The sequence below is a fragment of the Triticum aestivum genome, chromosome 4B, assembly GCF_018294505.1.
Source record: "Triticum aestivum cultivar Chinese Spring chromosome 4B, IWGSC CS RefSeq v2.1, whole genome shotgun sequence".
Taxonomy (NCBI): Eukaryota; Viridiplantae; Streptophyta; class Magnoliopsida; order Poales; family Poaceae; genus Triticum; species Triticum aestivum.
Window position 1 is genome coordinate 198,870,220 of NC_057804.1, and position 21,523 is coordinate 198,891,742.

Consider the following 21,523-nt stretch of genomic DNA (forward strand, 5'->3'; position numbering starts at 1 on the left):
CCCCTCCGAGATTGGATCTATCTCTCCGTTTCTGCGTTCTCAGATTCTGCCCCTTCACCGTAACTCCGATTGGGGTGAATCTTTCGCCCAGATTTTTCTCGTAAAATTAGCTTTCTTGCGACAAAAGAAGAGCGTCAACCGCTTTACAGGTGGCACACGAGAGTCCAGGGCGCGCCCAGGGGGGAGGGCGCGCCCCCTGTCTTGTGGCCACCCCGGACACCGTTTCACGTTGATTTTACTTCCCAAAAATCACAAATATTCCAAAATAATTCTCCGTCTGTTTTTATCCTGTTTGGACTCTGTTTGATATTGGGTTTCTGCGAAACAAAAAACATGCAACAGAGAGGAACTGGCATTGGGTACTGGATCAATATGTTAGTCCTAAAAAATAGTATAAAAAGTTGCCAAAAGTATATAGAAGTTGAATAATATTGGCATGGAACAATCAAAAATTATAGATACGACAGAGACGTATCAAGTATCCACTATGTTCTGAGATTAATGTTGCTATGACTTTGCTATGCTTAATGCTTGTCACTAGGTGTAACACCCCGGATGTAACTTTCCATAATTGTAACTCCAACTCTTGCCATTTCCGGCTATGTGATATATTATTTTCTTCGTGGCTGGGTTTTTCTCTTCCGTTTTGAATTTTGTTCATGTCATGCATCTCATCTCATAGCTTATGCGCATTGCATCTACATGTTTTCATAAAACTTGCATCCGCTCCTAGTTGCCGCTCCTTGCTTCTCTCCCTTGCGTTCGTTGACCGTTCCGAGACCAACCATGTTTTCGTGTCCCTTTTGTCAAACCACCTAACCTCTCGGCACAACCATCGACCCACTCTTGCGCGCGTCCGAAAACTGCTCCGAACCCGAACCGGGCTGTCGTGACCAATGAGTCCGGATCATCCCCAAACATCTATAAAGCATCTCCATTTTCTTATTTGGACTTCCCAAGCCTGTTTTATTCTCATCCGTCTGATTACGATCGGAGGGTCCGATTAGCCCCTAAACCTAACCCCTTCCTATAAATAGCCCCCTAACCCTAAATTTTAGGCCTCCTGTCCCATCCACCCATCGCCGCCGCCGCCACTCCACCAAATCCACCTCGGGATACCCTTCTCCTTGATTTCAGACACCAGCCAACCATCGCTCTCCACCGCTCCTCCTCGATCCAGAGCTCACACCGCGATCCAAATTCTTCTCGGCCTCCACCCGCTGCTGCCACTCCACGACGGCCACCCCGACAGCCCCGTCGCCGGCCGACCAAACAAGTAGATGAGCGCCATGCCCTTCTATTCTTACCCGTTCCCTCTGGTTCCCTCTCTCACCTGCTCCATGTCTTCTCCAGGAAGCCCACAGGAGCATCCATGGTCATCCCCATCGCCGCTGCTTTTCCCTCGCCTCCCCTGAGCTCCACCTGCCGGCGAGACTAGTGGCTCCGTCACCGGCGAGTCCCTGCCGTGTCGGCTATCTTCTCCCTCGACTCGTTCCGCTCGTCTGCAGAGGTTGCGAGGCATCTCTGCTGCATCGAGCCGCTGCTCGTTTCCACCTCCAGCGCGCCTTCGTTGACCTTCCTGGCCGCGCCACCGGACGCCACAGGTCCCCGTGGCCTGCCATCTCCATGTCTCTCTTCTTCCTTTCTCTATTTTCCCCTCTGAATGTGCTGTCTTTTTCTTCAGACAACACCACGCCATGGCCTGCAGGTTCTTCTCCAAGCTCCTGCCGCCCTCGTTCCACGCACCTCTAGCCAGATTGTACGCTCCAAGCACGGATCCCGCCATCTTGGACCCCCTTGCTTCGCCTTGCTCTGACGCCGCCGTCCATCGCACCGCCCTTCTGCAAGTCCCGCTGCCGCCGAGCCCCTGCATCGAGCTCTTCTTCCTCTGCAATGAGCAGAGCACAACCACTCGCCCCGTTGACCGTGCCTCGCTCAAGCGCGCGCCTGGGCTGCCTCCCCTCCAGCGCACCAAGGCCCAGCCTGCTCCAGCTCCTCACCGACCAAACTCTAGATCCGGCCTCTGGCCTGATGTGAGCAGCTCCCCCCCCCCGCGCCGTGGGCCGGATCTTAGTTTTGGCCGTAGATGTTTTTTACCTGGACGCTTTTGCTATTTATTCTCAAAGACTGTAGTTTTACAAAAAAAACCTAGTGTTCATGCATCTAATAACTAATTAACCATGCATCATATGTAAAAACTTTATATATGTAAAATGCTTAGTTTTTCATCTAGTTTCATAATCTGCTACTTTCATCCATGTTAAAACGTTTAAATGTGCTGTTTGAATTAAGTTGCTTAAATGCCATGCTAAAATGCTTTATTTCATAACTAAATAACAATAGCTCCAATTTTAATAAACTTTATATGTAAATGGGGTGGAAAAATGCATAGATTAACTTGGTGCACTTTGTTTTATTGTTAAACAACATTAAAATATGTTTTAAGGCAGAATAGTACCAAATTCGAATATTGCTCATGAGGATTTTCTGAAATTGTTGTTTGTTGTTTCCGGCCTCATTTAAACTTGCCTAGATAGGTAGATTACTTATGTTTCACCTCTTGCCATGTTTAACAACATTTAATGTTGTTGGGTACATAAACGAGAGCGAACTAAATAAATGAATTTGGTGTTTCATCAATATGCAACTCGTTGCATATTGAGCTCCACTTAACTGGTAGTATTGTTTGTTGCACTTTGCCATGCCATGCCTCATTAAAGCGGACATGCATCATACTTGGTTGTGCATCATGCCATGTTTATGTGATGGTTGTTTACCATGTTGTTTGCTTCTTTCCGGTTGTGCTTCTCCTTGATAGTTCCGGTTACGTTGCGATCGTGAGGATTTGTTCGACTATGTTGGTTCGACTACTTCATGGACTCGTTCTTCTTCCTAACGGAATTTCAGGCAAGATGACCATTACCCTCGATATCACTTCTATCTTTGCTTGCTAGTTGCTTCGTTCTATCGCTATGCTTTGCTACCTATCACTTGTTTACCATGCCTCCCATATTGCCATGTCAGCCTCTAACCTTTTCACCCTTCCTAGCAAACCGTTGTTTGGCTATGTTATCGCTTTGCTCAGCCCCTCTTATAGTGTTGTTAGTTGCAGGTGAAGTTGAAGATTTCTCCATGTTGGAACATGATTATGTTGGGATATCACAATATCTCTTATTTTAATTAATGCATCTATATACTTGGTAAAGGGTGGAAGGCTCGGCCTTATGCTTGGTGTTTTGTTCCACTCTTGCCGCCTTAGTTTCCGTCATATTGGTGTTATGTTCCTTGATTTTGCGTTCCTCATGCGGTTGGGTTTATGGGAACCCCTTCACAGTTCACTTTGAATAAAACTCCTCCAGCAAGGCCCAACCTTGGTTTTACATTTACCTAACAACCTACTAACTTTCCCTTGGGTTTTCGCGAGCCCGAGGGTCATCTTTATTTTAACCCCCCCGGGCCAGTGCTTCTCTAAGTGTTCGTCCGAACCGAGTAGACTGCGGGGCCACCTCGGGGAAACTTGAGGGTTGGTTTTACTCGTAGGATGTCTCATCCGGTGTGCCCTGAGAACGAGATATGTGCAGCTCCTATCGGGATTTGTCGGCACAGTCGCGCGGTCTTGTTGGTCTTGTTTTACCCTTGTCGAAAAGTCTCGTAACCGGGATTCCGAAACTGATCGAGTCTTCCCGGGAGAAGGAATATCCTTCGCTGATTGTGAGAGCTTGTGATGGGCTAAGTTGGGACACCCCTGCAGGGTATAAACTTTCAAGAGCCGTGCCCGCGGTTATGTGGCAGATGGGAATTTGTTAATATCCGGTTGTAGAGAACTTGATACTTGACTTAATTAAAACACATCAACCGTATGTGTAGCCATGATGGTCTCTTTTCGGCGGAGTCCAGGAAGTGAAAACGGTTTGGGTTATGTTTGAACGCAAGTAGTCTTCAGGATCACTTCTTGATCACTTCTAGACTACGACCGTTGCGTAGTTTCTCTTCTTACTCTTGCACTCGCCTTTAGCCACCATATTTTGCTTCTCAATTTCTGCAACTCCACCTCATTACCACATCCTACCCATAGCTTAAATAGTCTTGATCTCGCAGGTTTTGAGATTGCTAAGTCCTCGTGACTCACAAGATACTACCAAATAGTTGCAGGTGCCGATGATACCAGTGCAAGTGATGCTACCGAACTCAAGTGGGAGTTCGACGAGGACCTTGGTCGTTACCACATGTCTTTTTCTGATGATCAGTAGTGGAGCCCAGTTGGGACGATCGGGGATCTAGCATTTGGGGTTATCTTCTTTTCATTTGGATTTGTCCGTAGTCGGACTATGTGTGTACTCTGAATGATGTATGATTTATTTAAGTACTTGTGTGAACTGGCGATTGTAAGCCAACTCTTTATCCCAGTCTTGTTCATTACATGGGATTGTGTGAAGATGACCCTTCTTGCGACAAAACCACAATGCGGTTATGCCTCTAAGTCGTGCTTCGACACGTGGGAGATATAGCCGCATCGTGGGTGTTACACTAGGGCCCGAGTGCCATGATTTTAGATCTGAACCTATTATGTTTTCATGAATATATGTGAGTTCTTGATCCTATCTTGCAAGTCTATAGTCACCTATTATGTGTTATGATCTGTTAACCCCGAAGTGACAATAATCGGAATACTTACCGGTGATGACCATAGTTTGAGGAGTTCACGTATTCACTAAGTGTTAATGCTTGGGTCTGGTACTCTATTAAAAGGAGGCCTTAATATCCCTTAGTTTCCAATAGGACCCCGCTATCATGGGAGGGTAGGACAAAAGATGTCATGCAAGTTCTTTGCCATATGCACGTATGACTATATTTGGAATACATGCCTACATTACATTGATGAACTGGAGCTAGTTCTATGTCACCCTATGTTATAACTATTACATGAGGAATCGCATCCGACATAATTATCCATCACTGATCCAATGCCTACGAGCTTTTCACATATTGCTCTTTGCTTAGTTACTTTAACGTTGCTGCTGTTACAATTACTACAAAACTGCTACTGTTACTTTTGCTACTGTTACCGTTACTTCCGTACTACTTTGCTACTAAATACTTTGCTGCAGATACTAAGTTATCCAGGTGTGGGTGAATTGAAAACTCAACTGCTAATACTTGAGAATATTCTTTGGCTCCCCTTTTGTCGAATCAATAAATTTGGGTTGAATACTCTACCCTCGAAAACTGCCGCGTTCCCCTATACTTGTGGGTTATCAAGACTATTTTCTGGCACCGTTGCCGGGGAGCATAGCTCTATTCTTCGAGTCACTTGGGATTTATATCTGTTGATCACTATGAGGAACTTTAAAGACGAAAGAACTAAGATTTATCCCTCAACTACGAGGGGAGGTAAGGAACTGCCAGCTAGCTCTGCACTTGATTCTCCTTCTTTTATGAGTAAGCTTGCGACACCTAAACCCGCTTCTGCTATGAATTCTGATATGTCGCATGTTATTGTTGATGCCACTTCTACTATGCATGATACTTATGATGAAACTACTTCTATTCTTGATACTACTGTGGCATTAGGTGAATATCTTGATGAACAACTTGCTAGGGCTAGAGATAATGAAACTGTTGAAAATGAAATTACTGATGATAGTGATGATGTAGGTTCTCCCCCTAAATATGAATTTCCTGTTGTTTCTGAGGGTTATGTTATGGATGAAGAAACTGCTAGAGATTTTCTTGCTTGCAATGATAGATCCAATCTTAAGAAGTTAGTAGCTAAACTGAAACAAAAGTCTCTGAATGCTAGAATGAAATATGACCCTGCTTTTCTTACTTCACCTATCTATGTTACTGATAAGGATTATGATTTCTCTGTCGATCCTGAGATAATTACTTTGGTTGAATCTGATCCTTTTTATGGCTATGAATCTGAAACTGTTGTGGCACATCTTACTAAATTGAATGATATAGCCACCCTATTCACTAGTGATGAGAAATCTCGCTACTATTATATCCTTAAGATATTTCCGTTGTCATTAAAGGGTGATGCTAAAACTTGGTTTAACTCTCTTGATCCTGGTTGTGTGCATAGTCCCCAGGATATGATTTATTACTTCTATGCTAAATATTTCCCTGCTCATAAGAAACAAGCTGCTTTAAGGGAAATATATAATTTTGTGCAAATTGAAGAAGAGAGTCTCCGACAAGCTTGGGGGAGGCTTCTCCGTTTACTTAATGCTTTGCCTGATCATCCTCTCAAGAAAAATGAAATACTTGATATCTTTTATAATGGACTAACCGATGCTTCCAGAGACCATTTGGATAGTTGTGTTGGTTGTGTTTTCAGGGAAAGAACAGTTGATGAAGCTGAATTGCTACTGAATAATATGTTGACTAATGAAAACAATTGGACACTTCCTGAACCAACTCCTAAGCCAACTCCGAAGAAAAGAGGTGTTCTATTTCTCAGTCCAGAAGATATGCAAGAGGCAAAGAAATCTATGAAATAAAAAGGTATTAAAGTTGAAGATGTTAAGAATTTACCTCTTATTGAAGAAATACATGGACTTAATATACCACCTATTGAAGAAATACATGGTCTTGATAACCCGACACAGGTAGTGAAGGTAAATTCTCTCTATAGATATGATAAAGTTGAAATCCTGTCTACTAAGTTTGCTAGCCAATCCTTGGATGAATTCGATGACTTTATGGCTAGACAAGAAAACTTCAATGCTTATGTTGGTAGACAATTGAAAAGTAATGCTTATATGATTGGACACTTGTGTGATTATATGTCTAGAGTTAAATGTGAACTTAAACTCATTAGTAAACATGCTTCTATGGTTACCACTCAAGTAGAACAAGTGCTTAAGGCTCAAAATGATTTGCTCAGTGAATTGAATAATAAACATGACTTTGCTGTTAGAGTAGCAACTAGAACGGGTAAAATGACTTAGGAACCTTTGTATCCTGGGGGCCACTCTAAGAGAATTGAGCAAGATTCTTGGAGAAATAATGTTGATGCACCTAGTCCTTCTAAAAAGAAGAAAAAGAAAAATGATAGGGCTTTGCATGCTTCTAGTGAACCTGTTGTAGACACACTTGAGAATCCCAATGATATTTCTATTTCTGATGCTGAAACACAATCTGGTGATGAACATGAACCTAGTGATAATGTTATTGATAATGTTCATGTTGATGCTCAACCTAGCAATAACAATGATGTAGAGGTTGAACCTGCCGTTGATCTTGATAACCCACAATCAAAGAATCAATGTTATGATAAGAGAGACTTTGTTGCTAGGAAGCACAGTAAAGAAAGAGAACCATGGGTTCAAAAACCCATGCCTTTTCCTTCTAAACCATCCAAGAAAAAGGATGATGAGGATTTTGAGCGCTTTGCTGAAATTATTAGACCTATCTTTTTACGTATGCGTTTGACTGATATGCTTAAAGTGAATCCTTAAGCTAAATACATGAAAGATATTATTACAAATAAAAGAAAGATACCAGAAGCTGAAATTTCCACCATGATTGCTAATTATACTTTTAAGGGTGGAATACCAAAGAAACTTGGAGATCCAGGAGTACCAGCTATACCATGCTCCATTAAAAGAAACTATGTTAAAACTGCTTTATGTGATCTTGGAGCTGGTGTTAGTGTTATGCCTCTCTCTTTATATCGTAGACTTGAATTGAATAAGTTGACACCTACTGAAATATCTTTGCAAATGGCCGATAAATCAACTGCTATACCTGTCGGTATTTGTGAGGATGTGCCTGTTGTGGTTGCAAATGTTACTATTTTAACGAACTTTGTTATTCTTGATATTCCAGAGGACGATAGTATGTCGATTATCCTTGGTAGACCCTTTTTGAATACTGCAGGGGCTGTTATTCATTGCAACAAAAGCAATGCCACGTTTCATGTTAATGGTAATGAGCATATGGTACATTTTCCGAGGAAACAACCTCAAGTTCACAGTATCAATTCTATTGGGAAAATTACATCGATTATTATTGGAGGTTTTGAATTTCCTCTTCCTACTGTCAAGAAGAAATATGATATTCTTATTATTGGGGATGTACATGTCCCCGTTGAGGTAACCTAGTGTTATTTGAAATTTCTCCGATTTCATGCGATTCAGAATGAGTTTGTTAACAAGAGTTGATCAACCTTGTTAGTGGATTCCTTTTGATGAGCATGAGATGGATGAAGTTAGAAAGCACAACTTTCTGTACTTTCTTTTTACTTTTTGTTATTTAGATTAAATAAAGCAAAAATAGTATTTTCTGTCTGTTTTCTGAATTATCCTTGGAAAAAAATACCCCAAAAATAAAAGTTCTCCAAATGCCCCGGAAATTTAGTATGATTTTGATGGAATATTTGAGAATATCTGGCACTGAGAACACAACAGGGGGAGTTAGCACCTGGCCACGAGGGTCCAGGGCGCACTCACCCCCATGGGGCGCGCCCCCTGCCTTGTGGGCCCACGATGGCCCCCTTCCACTTATTCCTGCACCCATGCTCTTCTTCTTCCTCCCAAAAAAATCACTATCCAGCTCAAGCACGAGTTCTAGCTCATTTTGCTACCATTTTCGTTCTCCTTGCTCAAAGCTCCATTCACAAAACTTCTTTGGGGGATTGATCTTTGGTATGTGACTCCTCCAATGGTCCAATTAGTTTTTGTTCTATTACTTTATTCATTGCAGATTTTTACTGCCCAGGTGACCCTGTTCTTGAGCTTGCATGTCAAATTTATATGGTCCCAAGTAGTTCTAATGCATGATATATCTCTAGGCACTTGTGGGAGTAGTTGCTATCAATTTTATTGAGTTTGGTTCACTTTTATTTGGAGTTACTAAAATTTTCAGAAATTTTTCAGAGGAAGAAATATGTCTAGGAAAATGTACCAAGGAGGTTCTTCAAGGAAGCAAGGACCCAGACTAGCAATACGTGAGCAGGACGACGAACCACCGAGGGAAGCTTATGTACGACCTTGTGAATGGCCGTCAGAAGATTTTATGGTCAAAGCAGGCATCAAGGATGAATTTGATGCATATGTGTGTAATGCTGATATTGAGGACTTCATGCAAGATAAGTGCCCTCAATACTACCATTTAACTGATTCCTTTGTGACAAGGTTCAAATTTACATCTACACGCAATTCTCACACTGTCCTATTTGATATTTATGATAAATCATATACCATGGACCCGGAAAATTTTACTACTGCTTGTAAACTCCCGCAATGGGGTAGTGCTAGTGAACCTCGCAAATCCGAATATAAAGATTTTCTTGCTAGTATCACTGTAGGGGAATCTAGAGAAATAGCACAAGCTACCATAGGGAGCAGTCATTTTCTTGCTATACATTATTTTGATCTCTTCATAGGTAGATGCATGAACGGTAAAGATGAAGCTTGTCACATGTGTGTTCTAGATCTTAGTGTTCTCAAGATTGCTGTATTAGGAGATAAACAATATAACTTGTGGGCCATTGTTGCACGTAGGTTGCATAATAATGGTTTAGTTGGAGACTTGTTTGGGGGGATTTATGCAACTCGTGTAGCTAATTTTCTTGAGATACCCATACATGAAGGGGATATGGAGTTGCCCCTTGCTTATTTAAATTATGATGCCATGGTTAGCCATCAGTTTCTTGAGAGGAATGAACAATTTCTCCAATACCGACTAATCTTTGACAGACGTCGCACTGTCCATGTTGCTCTCCCTGCTCCTGGTTTATTTGACTTTCAGGCAAAAAGGAGATATTTTATAACCAGGGAGGAGGCGAATGAGTACGAGAGGAGGACGGAGGCAGCCCGCCTCCAAGCTGCAGCTCCTGAGGCGATGGCTGCTGCATCTCAGTACGACCCCAGTTACAACTTTGGATATCCACTAGGCCATCCGTGGGCATAGACCAACTTAGGCCAAAAGCCTAAACTTGGGGGAGTACGTATTTCTCACCAACATTACATTCATGTTCACACACTCATGCTAGTTGTCGGTGCTCATACTTTTTCATTGTACTATCCATGCTAGTTTATTTTATTTTCTTGCTTTCTTCTTGTGTGTTTGAATAAACCTTAAGAAAAACAAAAAAATAATTAGTTGTGGCTTTAGCTATACATTCCATGCCTGTAGTAGAAGTAATTAAAAGAAAACCCAAAAAGATTTCTCATTCTTCTTTTGCTTGTTGGGAGCTTTCCCATGTAAATAGTTTTATTTCTTTTCTTTTCTTTGGGGGCCGAGAGGAGAATACCATGATGAAAATGTTGAGTGGCTCTCATATGCGTTGTTGTTGATTTAACCAAGAGCCCATATTACCTTGTCTTCTCCCTTGAATTGAATGCTTGCAGATTCCAGCTTAATCCAATGCACGTGCACTATTATTATTATTCACATCGTTCGGTCATGCAAGTGAAAGGCAATAGTGACGATATATGATGAAATGATTGAGATGAGAGAAGCTGGTATGAACTCGACCTCTCTTGTTCTTGTAAATATGATTAGTTCATCGTTCCTGATTCATCTTATTATGAATAAACATGTTTGCAATGACAATTAGAGATTATAGTTGCGTATGCCATGCTTAATTAGCTAGGAGTTTATAATGGTTTACCATGCATGCCAACATGCTATTAAAATGGTTGTGATGTGGTATGATGGGGTGGTATCCTCCTTTGAATGATTCGAGTGACTTGACTTGGCACATGTTCACGCATGTAGTTGAAACAAAATCAACATAGCCTTCATGATATTTATGTTCATGGTGGATTATATCCTACTCATGCTTGCACTTAGTGTTGATTAATTTTAATGCATGTTCATGACTGTTGTCGCTCTCTAGTTGGTCGCTTCCCAGTCTCTTTCTAGCCTTCACTTGTAATAAGTGGGAATATTGCTTGTGCATCCAAAATCCATGAACCCCAAAGTTATTCCATATGAGTCCACCATACCTTCCTATATGCGGTATCTACCTGCCATTCCAAGTAAATTTGTATGTGCCAGCCTCCAAACCTTCAAATGAAATTCTGTTTTGTATGCCCGAACAGCTCATGTATCAACTAGGGTTGTCTGTATCTTCCATGCTAGGTGGTTTATTCTCAAGAGGAGTGGACTCCGCTCCTCACTCATGAGAAAATGGCTGGTAACTTGGATGCCCAGTCCCATGCTCAAATCAAAAATAATTGCAAACAAAACTCCCCCAGGATTGTTGTTAGTTAGAGGCACCCGTTGTTTCGGGCAAGCCATGGATTGATGCTTGTTGGTGGAGGGGGAGTATAAATATTTACCATTCTGTTTGGGAACCCCCTATAATGTGTTTAGCATGGAAGATATCAAGATCTCTTAGTTGTTATGTTGACAATGAAAGTATACCGCTCAAAATATTATTTATCTCTATTTCAAAATCGAGCTCTGGCACCTCTACAAATCCCTGCTTCCCTCTACGAAGGGCCTATCTATTTACTTTTATGTTGAGTCATCATCCTCTTATAAAAGCACCCGCTGGAGAGCACCGCTGTCATTTGCATGCATTACTATTAATTTATATCAAGTACGACTGGATGTCTTTTACAATGAATTACAATGCATAGTCAGTCCTTCATCTTCAGAGGTGCTCCGCATTTATGTTCTGCGGTCTCAGATAGGGCTAGTGAGGTACCATCTTGTTATATCATATTAAGATTGTTTTGAGAAAGTGTTGTCATCAGAGATTTATTATTATTGCTCTCTAGTTGATTATGCCATTGATATGAGTAAACATGAGACCTAAGTGATATTGTGAATATGGTTAGTTCATAATCTTTGCTGAAAACTTGAATACTGGCTTTACATATTTGCAGCAACAATAGCAAACAGAGTTTGTAAAAGTCTTTCTTTCTCACTTTCGTTTGTCAACTGAATTGCTTGAGGACAAGCAAAGGTTTAAGCTTGGGGGAGTTGATACGTCTCTGTCGTATCTACTTTTCCAAACACTTTTGCCCTTGTTTTGGACTCTAACTTGCACGACTTGGATGCAACTAACCCGGACTGACGCTGTTTTCAGCAGAACTGCCATGGTGTTATTTTTGTGCAGAAATAAAAGTTCTCGAAATGACCTGAAAATCCATGGAGCAACTTTTTGGAATTAATAAAAAATATTGGCGAAAGAATCAATGTTAGGGGGCCCACACCATATCCACGAGGGTGGGGGCGCGCCCCCCTAGGGCGCGCCCCTGCCTCGTGGGCCCCCTGGAGCTCCACCGACCTCAACTCCAACTCCATATATTCACGTTCACGGAGAAAAAATCAGAGAGAAAGATTCATCGCGTTTTACGATACGGAGCCGCCGCCAAGCCCTAAACTCTCTCGGGAGGGTTGATCTGGAATCCGTTCGGGGCTTCGGAGGGGGGGATTCGTTGCCGTCATCATCATCAACCATCCTCCATCACCAATTTCATGATGCTCACCGCCGTGCGTGAGTAATTCCATTGTAGGCTTGGTGGACGGGGATGGGTTGGATGAGATTTACCATGTAATCGAGTTAGTTTTGTTAGGGTTTGATCTCTAATATCCACTATGTTCTGAGATTGATGTTGCTATGACTTTGCTATGCTTAAGGCTTGTCACTAGGGCCCGAGTGCCATGATTTCAGATCTGAACCTGTTATGTTTTCATGAATATATGTGAGTTCTTGATCCTATCTTGCAAGTCTATAGTCATCTATTATGTGTTATGATCCGTTAACCCCGAAGTGACAATAATCGGATACTTACCGGTGATGACCGTAGTTTGAGGAGTTCATGTATTCACTACGTGTTAATGCTTTGGTCCACTACTCTTTTAAAAGGAGGCCTTAATATCCCTTAGTTTCCAATAGGACCCCGCTGCCACGGGAGGGTAGGACAAAAGATGTCATGCAAGTTCTTTTCCATAAGCACGTACGACTATATTCGGAATACATGCCTACATTACATTGATGAACTGGAGCTAGTTCTATGTGACCCTATGTTATAACTATTACATGAGGAATGGCATCCAACATAATTATCCGTCACTGATCCAATCCCTACGAGCTTTTCACGTATTGCTCTTTGGTTAGTTACTTTAACGTTGTTGCTGTTACAATTACTACAAAACTGCTACTGTTACTTTTGCTACTGTTACCGTTACTTCCATACTACTTTTCTACTAAATACTTTGCTGTAGATACTAAGTTATCCAGGTGTGGTTGAATTGACAACTCAACTGCTAATACTTGAAAATATTCTTTGGCTCCCCTTGTGTCGAATCAATAAATTTGGGTTGAATACTCTACTCTCGAAAACTGTCGCGGTCCCCTATACTTGTGGGTTATCAGTAGCCCTCCTCTCCACTTTTGAGCTATACTAGCAGAATGCCCGTGCGTTGCCACAGGCGAAATGCAGGAAATTGAATCAAACTGATGAATATGTGAAATTAGTGAGTTCTTATAATATATATCTCCTTTTATCAATTTCTTTAGCAAACACCATGAGAGGAACTATGCACCACTCTTTCATTTGTTTTGGTGGTAAAATTCTGTAATCACCGTCTTCTTTCTCCTCTTTGTCTTCGTCCTTCCATTCCCTCGGCCCATCCTCCGGCACTGGTCGCAGCCTGTGCTGATGTTGTGCGTCACCCTACCCAAGCCACCATCTACATATGTTCATCGTTTCCTCGACACTTTTCCCGGCCAGTATAGATGCCGCCCTACCCAAGCTACCGTCTATGTCGATCCATCATTGCCCCTGATCCACCCTCCAACACTGGTTGCGACCGGTGTCGATGTCACGCGCTAGCCTGCCTAATCCACCTTCTCTGTAGGTCCACTGTTGCCCATGACCATCCCTCTATCCCCTCCCCCTCTTATAAAATTGCATGCTTATTGCCGTCTTTTTCCTCCTTCCGTTGCTATGACCACCTTTGGACACAGGTTGCAGCCGGTGCTGATGTCATGTGCCGCCCTGCCTGAGCCGTCTTCTCTGGTGGTCCACTGTTGCCCCACCATACCTCAAGCCCCACCCCCTGTATGGCGTCGGTGAGTACCCACACTACATGATTGATAATGCTACATTTTTTGCTGCCAAATTTGACATAAATAAAAAATGTCTACTCTTCAATCATAACTTGCACTTTATTTGAATATCAACATGGTATAAGAAAAAACATGCAATACAATGGCAGTAAAGACAAGAACATGTGGCAAACTTCCTCGAATAGTCTACCACTATCTTTGCACATCACATTGGTCATAATTTTTTGAATCCTTAGCACGACCTATAAAAAACAAAAAATATGACATGGTCTCTCCTGCTATAGTATATGACACTACAAATAAATGTCAGCCCATCAAGTTGTGTTTTTATATTCTCATTAAGTTATGTCGTATGAATAACCTGTTGGATCAAAATAATGGGACAATAAAGAAGCGAGTTGCTACAAGTAATTAGCGAAATTATGTACAATTTAACTCTAGCATCATCGCCTTCATCCGGCTAATTCTATAGAAGAATGACCCTCCACTGCCTCCCAAGCATTAATTATTGTGGAAAGCCATTAAGAATAATCAACTCCTTCATGGGTAAATAAAATTAAATTAAATTACATGCATCTTCACTAAACCTTGCAAAACTTTACTTGTACCGGGCGTGTTTTAGTCATCTATATTGAGTAGTATATGCACTGGTTCATGGAGGCACACACTGATGAAGCCCCACATGGTGAAATATGATAACACTTTTCTTGTATTTAAATTAGATACTTCATATATGCATGATGACCTTAGCTCTAGTAGAGATCCTAGTCTTTGTAAGGCCACAAGTCATTTAATAATACAATAAGCTTACCTCAAATATATTTTAGATCCGGTGGTGGCTAGAGGATTTGAGCACCCTTCTTTATATTGTGAGCTACCGTACGTGGTCCTCTTGCTCAATCATTTCTGTAGTGTTATCCAAGGATTTAAGCACGCTTATTTAAGCTCTTTATTTCTTCGGCTTGGTTATCCCTCTCTGCCTCGAGTTTGTTTTGCTGATCACTGGTCATCGTGCTTTTCTTCAATTCTCCGAACTCTGAGGCGGCGGCATTTAGCTGTGTTCGCTTGTTTCAAGCTCCTGGGATAGCATGTTGTTCTTCTCTTTGAGAACCTGCGGTCATAACGATCCTTAAAACAGTTAATCTATACCGCTTCAAGCCTCCGGGGCTACTGGCACATATCTATCAAATTGGCACAAATTGTCACCCGCATATCTTTGCAGAACAGGTGAGCAACTCCAGTGAGTCCATCCCGGGTGGCTCGGATATATGCGTCCACAGTGCTAAGGGCGGTAAATTCCTACTCGGTAAAAGTCGGAGCGTGCAGGGTATCTTTCAGGCGTCGATGATTCATCGTGCTCTCCACTTCGGAATTGGTGACAGATATGTCATACGAATCATCATGAGGCGGATTAGTCGGCGCCACTTCCATATGGGCCCTTTTCCTGGTCGACGAGTCCCGCGCCAGATTGGCCGAAGCTCGGCTAGCCGGGATTTTGGATACGGTTCGCCGTGTGCTCCTCTTGGGTAAATACAAGGGGGAGAAATATGACAATTTGGTCTTATGACTAGGCACATATTAAAGGTTATACCTCTTTGATGATGGAGGAGGTTCAACGACACTCTCGGTCTCCTTTCATTTCAAATGCTCACCCTTTGAAGGTGCTGCCTGCTACCTCTTGAGCATGCATTGCTTTTTTCCCTTGAAGAGGAAAGGGTGATGCAGCAAAGTAGCATAAGTATTTCCCTCAGTTTTTGAGAACCAAGGTATCAATCTAGTAGGAGGCTCCTCAAAAGTCCCACGCACCTACACAAACAAACAAGAACCTCGCAACCAACGCGATAAAGGGGTTGCCAATACCTTCATGGAAACTAGCAAAAGTGAGATCTGGTAGAGATAATAAGATAAGATAAATATTTTTGGTATTTTTATGATATAGATTGGAAAGTAAAAGATGCAAATAAAAGTAGATGAAAACTTATATGATAAAAGATGGACCCGGGGGCCATAGGTTTCACTAGTGGCTTCTCTCAAGATAGCATAAGTATTACGGTGGGTGAACAAATTACTATCGAGCAATTGATAGAAAAGTGCATAGTTATGAAAATATCTAGGCATGATCATGTATATAGGCATCACGTCCGTGACAATTAGATCGACTCCTGCCTGCATCTACTACTATTACTCCACACATCGATCGACTCCTGCCTGCATCTAGAGTATTAAGTTCAAGAAGAGTAGAGTAACGCATTAAGAAAGATGGCATGATGTAGAGGGATAAACTCATGCACTATGATATAAACCCCATCTTTTTATCCTCGATGGCAACAATACAATACGTGCCTTGCTGCCCCTGCCATCACTGGGAAAGGACACCGCAAGATTGAACCCAAAGCTAAGCACTTCTCCCATTGCGGGAAAGATCAATCTAGTAGGCCAAACCAAACTGATAATTTGAAGAGACTTGCAAAGATAACAAATCATACATAAAATAATTCAGAAAAGATTCAATTATTTCTCATAGATAAACTTGATCATAAACCCACAATTCATCGGATCTCGACAAACACACCGCAAAAAGAGTTACATCGAATAGATCTCCAAGAAGATCGAGGAGAACTTGGTATTGAGATTCAAAGAGAGAAAAGAAGCCATCTAGATAATAGCTATGGACCCGAAGGTCTGTGGTAAACTACTCACAACTCACTAGAGAAGCCTTGGAGATGATGTAGAGGCCCTCCGTGGTCGATTGCCCCTCTGACAGAGCGTCGACGAAGGCTCCAAGATGGGATCTCGCGGATACAGAAGGTTGCGACGGTGGAATTAGGTTTTCGTGGTGCTCCTCGATGTTTTCAGGGTACAGGAGTATATATAGGCGAAGGAAGTACGTCGGTGGAGCAATGAGGGGCCCACGAGGGCGGGGGCGCACATGGCATCCTCGTGGCCGCCTCCTTTGTTGCTTGACATCCACTCCAGGTCTCCTGGTTTGCATTTGTTCCAAAAAGATCGCTCCCGAAAGTTTCATCCTGTTTGGACTCCGTTTGATATTCCTTTTCTTCGAAACACTGAAATAGGCAAAAAAAACAACAATTCGGTCTAGGCCTCCGGTTAGTAGGTTAGTCCCAAAAATAATATAAAAGTGTAAAGTAAATCCCACAAACATCCAAAACAGGTAATATAATAGCATGGAACAATAAAAAATTATAGATACGTTGGAGACGTATCAAGCATCCCCAAGCTTAATTCCTTCTTGTCCTCGAGTAGGTAAATGATAAAAACAAATTTTTTGATGTGGAATGCTACCTAGCATAACTCTCAATGTAATTTTCTTTATTGTGGCATGAATGTTCAGATCCAAATGATTCAAAATAAAAGTTCATATTGACATGATAAACAATAATACTTCAAGCATACTTAACAAAGCAATCATGTCTTCTCAAAATAACATGGGTAAAGAAAGCTATCCCAACAAAATCATGTAGTCTGGCTATGCTCTATCTTCATCACACAAAGTATTTAATCATGCACAACCCTGATGACAAGCCAAGCAATTGCTTCATACTTTAGTATTCTCAAACTTTTTCAACTTTCACGCAACACATGAGCGTGAGCCATGGACATATCACTATATGTGGAATAGAATGGTGGTTGTGGAGAAGACAAAAAATGAGAAGATAGTCTCACATCAACTAGGCATATCGACGGGCTATGGAGATGCCCATTAATAGATATCAATGTGAATGAGTAGGGAATGCCATGCAACGGATGCACTAGAGCTATAAATGTATGAAAGCTCAATAAAAGAAACTAAGTGGGTGTGCATCCAACTTGCTTGCTCACAAAGACTTAGGGCATTTTGAGGAAGCCCATCATTGGAATATACAAGCCAAGTTCTATAATGAAAAAAATTCCCACTAGTATATAAAAGTGACAACATAGGAGACTCTCTATCATGAAGATCATGGTGCTACTTTGAAGCACAAGTGTGGTAAAAAGGATAGTAGCATTGTCCCTTCTCTCTTTTTCTCTCATTTTTTTATTTGGCCTTTCTCTTTTTTTTGTAAAGTCCGAAGTCTCATCCCGACTTGTGGGGGAATCATAGTCTCCATCACTCTTTCTTCACTTGGGACAATGCTCTAATAATCAAGATCATCACACTTTTATTTACTTGCAACTCAAGATTACAACTTGATACTTAGAACAAAATGTGACTCTATGTGAATGCCTCCGGCGGTGTACCGGGATATGCAATGAATCAAGAGCGACATGTACGGAATTATGACGGTGGCTTTGCCACAAATATGATGTCAACTGCATGATCATGCAAGAGCAATATGACAATGATGATGCGTGTCATAATAAACGGAATGGTGGAAAGTTGCATGGCAATATATCTCGGAATGGATATGGAAATGCCATAATAGGTAGGTATGGTGGCTGTTTTGAGGAAGGTATATGGTTGGTGTATGGTACCGGCAAAAGTTGCGCGGCATAAGAGAGGCTAGCAATGGTGGAAGGGTGAGAGTGTGTATAATCCATGGACTCAACATTAGTCATAAAGAACTCATATAATTATTGCAAAAATCTACAAGCCATTGAAAACAAAGTACTACACACATGCTCCTAGGGTGATAGATTGGTAGGAAATGACCATCGCTCGTCCCCAACCGCCACTCATAAGGAAGACAATCAATAAATAAATTATGCTCCAACTTCATCACAAAGCGGTTCACCATACGTGCATGCTACGGGAATCACAAACTTCAACACAAGTATTCCTCAAATTCATAATTATCCCACTAGCATGACTCTAATATCACCATCCTCATATCTCAAAACAATTATCAAGCATCAAATTGATCATAGCATCGAATTCACTTTCTATGATAGTTTTTATTATACCCAACTTGGATGCCCATCATTCTAGGACCAATTTTATAACCATAGAAAATACCATGCTGTTCTAAAAGACTCTCAAAATTATATAAGTGAAGAATGAGAGATCAAAAATTTCTACAAAATTAAGCCACCACCATGCTCTAAAAGATATAAGTGAAGCACTAGAGCAAAAATTATCTAGCTCAAAAGATAAATGAAGCACATAGAGTATTCTAATAAATTCCAAATCAAGTGTCTTTCTCCCAAAAGGTGTGTACAGTAAGGATGATTTTGGTAATCTAAAAAGCAAAGACTCATATCATACAAGACGCTCCAGGCAAAACACATATCATGTGGTGAATAAAAATATAGCTCCAAGTAAAGTTACCGATAGACGAAGACGAAAGAGGGGATGCCTTCTGGGGCATCCCCAAGCTTAGGCTTTTGCTTATCCTTGAATATCTTGGGGTTCCATGGGCATCCCCAAGCATAGGATATTGCCACTCCTTATTCCATAGTCCATCAAACCTTTACCCAAAACTTGAAAACTTCACAACACAAAACTCAATGGGAAATCTCATAAGCTCCGTTAGTGCAAGAAAGAAAAACCAACACATAAGGTACTGTAATGAAATCATTTTTTATTTATATTGTTGTTAAACCTACTGTATTCCAACTTTTCTATGGTTCATAGCCCCTGATACTAGCCATAGATGCATCAAAATAAGCAAACAACACACGAAAAACAGAATCTGTCAAAAACAGAACAGCCTGTAGCAATCTGTAACTTTCGAATACTTCTGGAACTCTGAAAATCCTAAAAACATAGGAAGTCCTGGGAAAATTATCTATTGATCTACAGCGAAAAGAATCAACGCAAAAGCACGTATCTGTGATTTACTAAAATTATTCCCGTGCGCACAAAAGTTTCTGTTTTTCAGCAAAATCAAATTAACTATCACCGTAGGTTATCCTATAGGTTCTACTTGGCACAAACACTAATTAAAACATGAAAACACATCTAAACAGAAGCTAGATGAAATATTTATTGAATAACAGAAAGTAAAAAATATTGGGTTGTCGCCCAACAAGTGCTTTCCCTTAAAGCCTTTTAGCTAGGCATTGATAATTTTAATGATGATCACATGAAAGAAAGAATTGAAGCACAAGGAGAGCAGCATAAAACATGCGACAAACACATCTAAGTTTAACATACTTCCTATGCATAGGAATTTTATAAGCAAACGAATTATCAAAGCAAACAAAAACTAGCATATGCAAGGAAAAAAGAATAAAAACATTGACAATCGCAACATGAAGAGAGGTAATTTACTAATATGAAAATTTCTACAACCATATTTTCCTCTCTCACAGTAATTACATGCAGGATCATAAGAAAACTCAATAATATAGCTATCACAAAACATATTATCAACACGATCCACATGCATGCTAAGTTGACACTCTTCCAAAATAGTGGGATCAACATTAACTAAAGTCATGACCTCTCCAAACCCACTTTTATCAAAAATTTCATAAGATTGAACATTCTCCAAATATGTGGGATCTAAAGTTGACACTCTTCCAATCCCACTTTCAACAGTATTGAACACATTATTATCAATCTCATATTCATCATGAGCTTAAATAAATTTTCAAGATCATAAGAAGAATCACCCCAATCATGATCATTGCAACAAGTAGTAGACATTGCAAAATTAGCATCCCCAAGCTTAGGGTTTTGTATATCATTAACACAATTGTCATTAATAGATTTATAGTAACATCATTGCAATCATGCTTTCCATTCAAGGAGCTATCATGAATCACTTTATAATTTTCTTCTTTCAACACTTCATCACACTTTTCAGATTCACGAATTTCAAGGAAAACCTCATACATATAATCTAGTGCACTCAATTCACTAGCATTTGGTTCATCATAATTGTATCTTTTAAAAAGATTAGCAAGTGGATGAGGACCCATAAACCTTTTGGTTCTTGATTTTCAATAAACACACAATTATACCAAGCGAACAAGCAAACAAACCAAGTAAGACATAAAGGCAAATGAAAAGATGAACGGAAGAAGGGCGAATAAAAAGGCAAATCTTTTTGAAAATCATTTTATAAGTGGGGGAGTGTTAAACGAGAGGCGAATGGCAAATAATGTAATGCAAGAGATGAGAGTTTGATGATGGGTACTTGGTATGTCTTGACTTGGTGTATATCTCCCCGGTAACGGAGCGAGAAATTCTTCCTGCTACTTCTTGAGCTTGTGTTGGTTTTTCCCATGAAGTGGAAAGGGTGATGCAACAAAGTAGAGATAAGTATTTCCCTCAGTTAGAGAACCAAGGCATCAATCCAGTAGGAGACAATGCACAAATCACCAAGAGCTGCACAAACAATCAAACAACTTGCACCCAACGTGATAAAGGGGTTGTCGATCCCTTCACGGTTACTTGCAAAAGTGAGATCTTGTAGAGATAGATGAAACTAAACAAAATATGGAGTAAATATTATTGGTATTTTTGGTTTATAGATCGGAAAGTAAAAGATTGCAAAATAGTAGATTGGAAACTTATATGATGGAAAATAGACCCGGGGC